Source organism: Oryza sativa, chromosome 11, assembly GCF_034140825.1.
Source record: "Oryza sativa Japonica Group chromosome 11, ASM3414082v1".
In the NCBI taxonomy this organism is placed as follows: Eukaryota; Viridiplantae; Streptophyta; class Magnoliopsida; order Poales; family Poaceae; genus Oryza; species Oryza sativa.
In genome coordinates, this window is record NC_089045.1 from 10,645,863 (window position 1) to 10,655,372 (window position 9,510).

General features: G+C 39.3%; 1 long non-coding RNA gene across 1 annotated transcript; it reads left to right on the forward strand.

Moving 5' to 3' along the window:
* Positions 1 to 798: 798 nt before the first annotated feature.
* LOC136353874 (uncharacterized) lies at positions 799 to 4,660 on the forward strand. The gene is made up of 2 exons (XR_010737377.1): positions 799 to 1,115; positions 1,203 to 4,660. It is a non-coding gene; the product is annotated as an uncharacterized lncRNA (long non-coding RNA).
* Positions 4,661 to 9,510: the final 4,850 nt, after the last annotated feature.

Sequence of the window (9,510 nt, forward strand, 5' to 3'; positions counted from 1 at the left end):
CACACAGGAGAGGATTCGCACCACAAGTTTTATCCATAAGACTTTTTATTTTCAAAAGCACCGAGTCAGGTTTTAGAAACCTTTCACAACCCAAGTTTTTCCAACTTGATAATCAAGCATAATCATGTGTTAAATGGAGACACTTGCGTCGGGGTACTGCTATGGTGGAGTGACAAGGTCAAGTTTGATAATATCCTATAGAAAGTAATGCAACTACTACTAAAAAAGGCAAATAGGTGCCAACACAACAAAAACCGACACATATAATGCCATCCCCGCCCATGCACCCACCCCCACGCGCCACATATTAAAAAACCGACACCTTTATATCTAAATAGGTGCCGGTTTTTAAATAAAACCTACGCCTAAAACCTGTGTCAGATAAAGGTGCCTGTTCTAGACCCAAAACCGGAACCTTTAATCTTCTCCCCACACATAGGTGCCGGTTTTAAGACAAAGGTGCCGATTCTCAACCCAAAACCGGCACCTTTGTTTCAATAGTGCTTTTTATATCCAACGGTGGGTCCTACATAAAGGTACTAGTTCTTGGTTCGACAAGATAAAGGTGTTGGTTCTCGACCCAAAACCGGCACCTTTAATATTCTCCCTCCCATACTAGCCATTGGTGGGCCCCACACATAGGTGTCGGTTATTGTATGACAAAACGAAGGTGCTGGTTTTTGTCTAGAACTGGCACATTTGTTCCAATAGAGCTTTTCATGCCACACAAAGTGTTAGAACCGGCACCTATGTCCTTTACTTAAATACCCTCACTTATCCCTTCACTCTCTCTCCCTTATCCATTCACTCTCTCCTTCTCTCTCTGTGCGGCGGCAGCGGCGACGGCGGTGGCAACGAATCTCACCCTCGCACCCTCCCCCTCCTCACCCTCGGCGGCGTAGCGCCCTCTAGGTCGTTGTTGGCTGAGGCGGAGCTCCACCATTCGTTTCCCAGTTCCATTTCTCGATTGTTCATGGCGGCTAGTTTGGGAGCTTTGGATTTTGATCACCTATCATACTCCATAGATGGAAAGGAGTGGTTCTTGCTTGAAGAGCTGCAGGGACAAATCGCCAAGCTAGCGGATTTGGACATGGCTGATGACAAGCGGTATACAGGTATGCATTCTTCTCCCATCTCTTGGCAGTAAATCATTTCCCTATCACCTACGCTGCACTCCACCTGTTTGTTGTATTGCATCTTAGGACAAAGAGCAGCCTAGGGAAAAATGAACAATGGTGATCTGCAGATTTTTATCTGTAGATTAATTGAAGATGCACATGAGAAATGCTTGATTAGGCCTGGTGTTATGGTGCTGAATTGCTGATTGAAAAAACGGTGATATTGTTGGTATCGTTTTGGTATCAGTTGACATTCCAGAAAGGTTGCAAGCTTATTTCTATTATGTTGACTTAATACTCGCAGGCAGATGTTGTTTTTGTGTGCTAAGTGATATTGACAGGTGCTAAGCTCTGAGAAATTGTTAGAAACTAGAAATATTTTTATAGGATTAAACTAGAAATATTAAGCTTAATACTCAACTGAATTCAGTTTTTCTGCAGAAAATATTTTTCTGGTGAATGACCTAAATTAATTATATGCCTTTTTTTGCTTAATTGTTGATTACATATTCATGCTAAACTAATTACTGCTCTTTCTGTTACATTTGAAGCATCCTCTGACAAGTATTAAGTAGTGCCTGCGTTCATTTGCTGATTTATTGGATTATTCAGATTTGATCTTTAATTATGCATCTTTAGTTATTGAGATCCATAAATTTGTTTGCTTCATTCTTTTAGGTGGTCGACCATCTACAGTTGACTTCCAAATAGGTGAATACTCGACATGAATGTGTTTATGTACAAAAAGTATTTGGCAATGTGTTCTCCTGTAGTTTAGATAGGCTAGCAGTAGATGTTGCTGTTTTGTTTGTCATCAGACCTCTTGATTACCTTCGTGCACATAGATATCATCAGTTTATTTAAAAGGAAACTGAATCTGGATTCAGTAGTACACTGGGATTTGGTGGCTACTGAACTGTTGAACACTAATCATGAATGTTTATGCATGAAAAGTATTATGTCGTTTGTAGATTCTTATGGATGGCCAGAGGATATAATTAGAAGACCATGTCTTTGGGAAAAAAACATAGGGCGAGCTTTTATAGGCTGAATGTGGAACTAATTCTGTGAGTAGATGAGGTTATGTGATAATTGAGTGTACTATTTGATGCTCTTTGTTTGCATTTTCTTTTATGCTTTCCAATTTTGTGCAGATAAATTACTGGCAAGATATTGAAATGCCTAAGGATGGTACAAAACTAAAACTAAGAGTAAGAACTTTGGGTGCCAATACAACACTGTCAGCCTTTGGTCATGAAAACATTTGAGAATCAACTTAGACATTACCATGTATGTCATTATTAGTACCATCAACATCCTAATTAACTCATCTTAATTAGCTGGCACTACAATACCTATATTTTTCTGAAATATGTTATTTCTGTTCTACAGAAGCAAATTATTGCTGATAGTGTGTGCTTTCATTTGCTGTATAGTATATCATCTGTTGCCCTTATTTTACTTATATCTACACATGGCCATGCTGCTTCATGTTTATTTTCTGCAAATGCCATCACCTAAGATTTTGAAGCACACAGCTGACAAAGTGGACATGCTACGAGTGCAATAGAACAAAATGCGGTACACAAGTATACTGATTGCAGCACTAGGAGTGCAATAATTTTTAGACTTACAATCTTTCGATTTAGGTATTTTAAACTTAGCATATTTTGAGTTAAGATATATATGCCAATGTTTAGGATTTAAAGATAGGAAATTTTGGTCTTACGAATTTTTAGACTTAGGTTTATAGGGTTTTATTTGTTTTGAATGTGAATGTGAATATGAATGTGAATGAAGGAGGATTGTGAATATGGATGTAGGGCTGTAGGGATGAATTTGGGTTTGTATGGAATTCGGGTTGTATGGATGAATTTTCTGTAATTTTTTTTTACCCAAAATATAGGTGTCGGTTTTTTATTGCCAACCGGCACCTATTAGGACCATATAGGTGCCGGTTTTGACCTCAAAACCGGCACCAGTTCTAGAACTGGCACCGATGACAAGTATCATCCGTGCTGTCTCCGTTGTGCCGGTTCAGAAAACTGGCACTTATTAGGGTTTCTGGACCGGCACCTTTTACCTTTTCTGTAGTAGTTATTTAGGTTGGTCCATCCATCATATGCTAGTAGATTGATGGCCGATCAAATTAACGGTGTACACTAGGCATGCAATCTTGCAAACAATACATTTATAAAGTAGGAGTAATATGATCGAAGAGTGGATTGCATTAGCTATTGGTCTTCAAACCTTCGAGAAAAACCAGCGTCCATGCATCTCCTAAACGTCCGACACGTGATTAAAAAAAGTGAAAGCCATCCAAAATCGGTTGAAGAGATATGAATTTTGGAAGGTTAATGGATTTTCTAGAATTTGGAAAAGGATTTATTAAATTGGAAAGAAATATTTCCATGAAAATATTCCTTGGTTGTGAGGCTCAGAGGGAGGAAAGTGGACTTGGTGGAGATGAGGCTAGGCTGGTGGGCTTCAGCCAAAAGTTTTGAGTGAAGGAGATAGTACAGACTTTTATACGGAAATCAATTTCTTGGGCTTCGCCCGAGGAACAAAGAGATATGGACTTTTGCAAAGTTTTCAAGCCAAGTGGGCCCACGGAGAGGAGTCAAGAGACTTGGCCCCACTGCTGGGTTCCACCCCTTATCTTTCTTTCCCTTTTTCTTTTATTTTCCTTCTTCCTTATCTTTTCTCTGCTTCTTCCTTCTCTTTTCTTCTCTCCTCTGCTTCTTTTGCACGCGTGCCCGAGAGAGGGGAAGGTGCCAGTGGCTGCACGAACTGAGCAGTGTAGAGGGCAGGAGTCATGACAGCTTTGGGAAGAGGAGGGGAGGAAGGGAGCATTGCCGGGGGAGCAAGAGGAGGTTGGGTGCGCCGGTGGCTCTGGCCGGGTTGCGGCGCCAAGAGGAGGTCGGCACGGCGCTTCGGCTAGGGAGGCGGATGGGTGCAGTTCGGGGGCTCAAATGGGCAGCGCTCTGCTCATGGCTGGCAAGCATCGGGCGGCTAAGGCCAAGAAGAGGTGGCGATAGTAGGCATGGTGGTACAGCTTGTATTCTAAGGGAGGAAGATGGTGGGAACAGGCGCTTTTGTAGCGAGCTCGGCCAAGTGAGGCCAGCTGCCCTGTTCGGCTGATGCCATGGGCAGATTGGCACACGAGTGGTAGGGTCGGTGCGGCATGGGTGAGCTCGGCTTACACCTTTCGGTGTGCACAAGTGACACAGACGAACTCGTCGCTGTGCCATGGCGCACTGGAGCGCATTCAGTGGACAACATCGGTTGCTTGGCGTGGACGCCGAGCTTTGCTGAGAGACGAAAGCAGCAAGGTTCGGTCCAGGCATCAAACAAAATGAGCAGTGGAGTAAGCGTGCATTTTTTTAAGGGGAAGCAGCACGAGACTGTGACTTTTCATTAAATATAGCAGCAGAATAATACCTAGGGACAAGAAAAGGAAAAAAACTCTATGTGTGCATATTTTGGCTTTGCTTGCTGCATTGTGGAAAATAAAAGCGGGCACTTATGCCTGTCTGTTGTCATTTTGCCCGAGGGTTGTAGACAATTTTGAGCTTGCAAAAGGACTGTCACTGCACTATGAACTTTGGCTATTTGTTTGGAATTTTTGAACGAGTACAGCTTGAAGAAAAAGAGTTACAAAGGAAAGAAAAAATGAGGGATGATTTAGGACGCGATTCGGATTCCAGAATTCGAACATGGGGATTTTGTTTGGGAGAGGATGATTGGAGGAAAAACTCGCCTTTTGCTGGTTCCATTGTGCCCGATTAAATTCGACGGGAGAAACGACTGTCGGTTTTGATATGCAACTGCATAGGAAATATTTGTCAGCGGTAGGATTCCAAAAACAAATATTGTTCGAATCTCTGGATTGGAAGGGAAATTATTGGAGAGATATTTTGAGGCTTTGGACAATATTTGAATTCAAATTTGGAATTTCAATTCACAAGTATTTGACTGAGGTCTTGATATTTGAGATGTATGAAATTGTAAAGAGTAGACCGGACAACCAAAGACGAGGGTTTGAATATATTTTTGAGAAGGATTGAGAGGAGAGCTTGAACCTCAAAATACGAATCCTGAGAGTTTAATTTAGAAGGAAAAGATTTGGCTAAGACTTTGAGTTTACAAGGAATGAAATACTTGATATCTTTGACACACAAACCTATATACACTCAAAGAACAAAACTTTTGAACATGGTTATTTAATAAAATAGATTTTTCGACCAGGCAAAAATCGGGGCGTTATGTTAGAAATATAGTCATATATCGACATATTATAATCTAAAATATTAAGACAATAATCATGACATGAACAATGTTAGGTGATCTAGTGATAAAATTAAACATAACCAGGAGCATGCTTAAAATAGAATAAGCATCATCATCATGTAGAGAACGCAACGCACGGCACGGCACGCCTTGCCCACGCCCTCGCCTCGGCCCGCCGGCTCGGCTCGGCGCGCTCGCGCACGCATGTGGCTTTTCGATCCCCACCTTAACCGGTCAATAGGGAGCCTCCAATAACTCCCTATTTAAGTTGAGGTACTCCACTTTTAATTCCTTGGGTGGTATTACTATCCTTCACATTTATTATGGGCCCTTAAGATTTTAATAGAAAAATCGGGCCTAGCCCATTTATTCTAACACGTTACACTCCCCCTAGCATCGGTGACAGCCCGGTGGGCCCATTAACAGTTGGAACGAAGACTTCAGCCACCGTATTCTACATGTCAGCCCATTAGTGAACCCGTCACATCCAGCCGGTCCCCATAGAAGGACAATGACAAGACTGAATATCACATATACACTTGTATGCACTGTGTTATCACGTTGGCATATAGAAGGAAGACCAATGCCACTAAAAAGAGGGTTTGATTCAACTAATTACATTTAGTCCTGTTAGCATAAGTTAGATCTAAAAAAAACTGCGAAGAAGCAAGGGTTCATCATCACTCATCTAGAATAACATCCACCCAACATGCATACACATTGTATTACGCTTCCGAATGACCCAAACCTATGTAAACCACCTGTCTACATTATATTTGTGTGATTGGAACATGAGGTTGGAACCATCACCCTAGCCGAACTATCAAGAGTGAGTGTCGTACTTTCCTGCTAGAAGAGCATCCTGCTTTGACATTAACCTAACCTGCTAGAAGTCTGGTTAGGAGGGAAGCTCTCTCATATCTTATCCATAGGCTAGTCTAACCTTTACAACCATACCTAGAGGTCTGATCCTAACCACCTAGACCAACAAGTGCGCGTTGCAGTACGGGATGTGCACAAAAGCATTGCACACGGAATCAGTATTGCACACGAAAAAAGCAGCGTGCATATCTATCGCATGGAGAAAGGACAAGCCCACAGGCTCTTGCACGGATAGCACATGCTAGACATCGGGCTCCGTAACTATCACTAAATTTAACAATTTGACTCTTTTCGAAAACTAATTTCGCAAATAAACTGTGGACAACACTTATTTTAAAAATGATCCTTTTGTTCAACGCCAAATCGTATGGCGCTAAACTTACACATGTCAGCGCCAAATAGCACGACGCTGAATGCACGTTGGCACGCCGACTCAACCTCCCATCCACGGTGGCACAACATTCAGTGCTAGTTGACGTGGCGCTGAGGTGTCTAAGTTCAACGCCATACGATTTGGCACTGAACAAAAGGATTATTTTTTAAATAAGTTTTGGCCACGGTTCATTTCCGAAATTAGTTTTCAGAAAGAGTCAAATTGTCAAAATTTGTGACGTAACTATTCGCTTTGCTTTAAATCATGACTTTCCCATTTATATATGTATCCTTCTCTTGGTTTATAATTTTGATTGTAAACTTACAAGGTCTCACTGCAGCACACGGGGTGTCATCTAACAAAACCAAAACCTTGAGTCAATGATAGTGATATGATTTTGTGGAGTGAGAGAAGATGCACAAAAACTGCACAAAAACTATTTTGTGGAGAAGATATTACTGGCGGCATCATTGACAACAAATTCTAATGGTAGTTTCTTGTCGACATATTTTCATGGATAATCTAAAATTAAAACCGAAACATAAAACTAAAACCAATTGAAACATGGATGACGTCAAAATTATAGCGGAAACATCTTCAATATTTTTATAGTAGTAGAGATAAGCTCATTACTACATCGATTCCCTAATAGCTACTATTGTTGTCTATAGACATTTCACTTATATTATAACATAACGTAAAAAGACAAACAGTTATAACATATTTTTAAGAATTTATATATACTTCTCTGAGAAAACGCACAAGCGGTTAAAAATTAACCTTAATAAAACTAGTGTCAATTAATCAAGTTAACCCTTAATTACATTTTCTTTCTTGTTCCTCCTATAAATATATTTTTAAATAATGAAAGCTTTTATTGAACTCAGCCAATACACCAGGATAATACAAAAGCACTAAGCACACTTTTGGATGTTGCATAACTAGGACACACACCATTTATAAGAAAATAAATTACAGGAAGTATTATGGCCATCAATCTTAAAACTAGATCGCTACCCATCCCCTTGGGTAAAAAATTCCGTAACTGCCTGCTCTAAGAATAGACACACCGTAGTAACCAAATCTTGCGAACCCGGTTTTTGTAGTATAACCCAAGTGCGCAGCCAATAGATAATTAAATAGACTACCCGCACAGGAGAAGAAATAATTTTTTTTGTCAAAAACCATATCATTTATGCATAACCAGTGCGACCAACAAATAGCAGCCGCCCCTAACAGAGAAACATACGGCTGTAAATATTTTTGAACACCTGAAAGCCATTTAGTAAACCTGTGTGAAATATTATGTGGTGCAGTAATTCTTGACGCAACATAAGTGATCGACCAAACTAAGTTAGCAAAATGACATTCAAAGCATGTGTGTTTAATTGTCTCCATGTTATGACAAAATAACATTTTTGATTGCTTTGCCAGTTACGTTTAGGTAGATTGTCCTTGGTTAGCATAACTCCACGATGAAGGTACCAAACAAAAATCTTGACTTTGAGTGGCACCTTCAATTTCTAGAGGTGTCAATTTATATTCTGGACATCACTATGGACCACTGCCAAGTAGTGAGTTTTTACTGTAAACTTCCCACTATGGGTTAAATTCCATAGGAACTCATGCCAAGTAGTGAGTTTTTACTGTAAACTTCCCACTATGGGTTAAATTCCATAGGAACTTATGCCAAGTAGTGAGTTTTTACTGTAAACTTCCCACTATGGGTTAAATTCCATAGGAACTCATGTTGCGCCTGGCTTAGTTCAAAATTAGCAATCCGAGGTAATAAGTTATTCCAAGCTACTAATTCTGAACCAATTGAATCCCTTCACCATAAAAAGATTCGAGCGCCAGATTGAAAGACCTCTAGAATAGTACTTTATTTATGTCTAAAAATATTGTAAGGCTCGGGTACTGTTCTTGAAGAGTTGCATCTCCAAACCATTTGTCTTTCCAGAATCTAATTTGAGAGCCATCTTTAATTGTAAAGGATTCGAAACGGAAAAAAAAAGTCTTTTTTCACCTTTATTAGGCTAGCAAAAAACATAAGTTCCTAGTTTTCCACTGAACTTGAGAAAGAGGTTGTGAACCCAAATACTTATTATGTATTAGCTGTTGCCAAACTCCATCCATAGTAAGCAACCTATATAGCCACTTACTAAACAAAGCTATATTTTTAAGTTCCAGATCATGAATTCCTAAACCCCATGGTCTTTTGAGCGGCAAAGAATGTCCCATCTGGCGAGGCAATACTTTTGTTTTTGACCATTACTCAGCCAATAGAACCTAGAGCGATAATAGTTAAGCTTTTTCGTACCCCTTAGCTATTGGAAAGAAAGACATGCACTAGTTTATATTATAAAGAGGAGTCTCTTCTTTCTATAAACCTAATGCCCACTAAACATCTAAAGCTCAACATGCAAGCATAGTATTTATTAGCACTCCTAAAACATATAAACAAGTATGCCACGTCAACCCATTAAGCACATAAAACTCAACATGCAAGCCTATAGTAATTATATTTACACTTTATTTTATTTTATTCTAAAATTAAACATACACATGCTAAATCATCATTCTCAAATTATTTTCATAATATTTCAATCCCAATCATTTCATCATTTTTCCAATATCTAACCTATATCCCGCAGCAAAGCGCGGGTTATCGTCTAGTTATAAATATAACTGCAGTTATATTTTATTATAGAGAGGAATTATGTATATATATATATATATATATATATATATATATATATATATATATATATATATATATATATATATATATATATATATATATATATATATATATATATATATATATATATATATATATATATATAT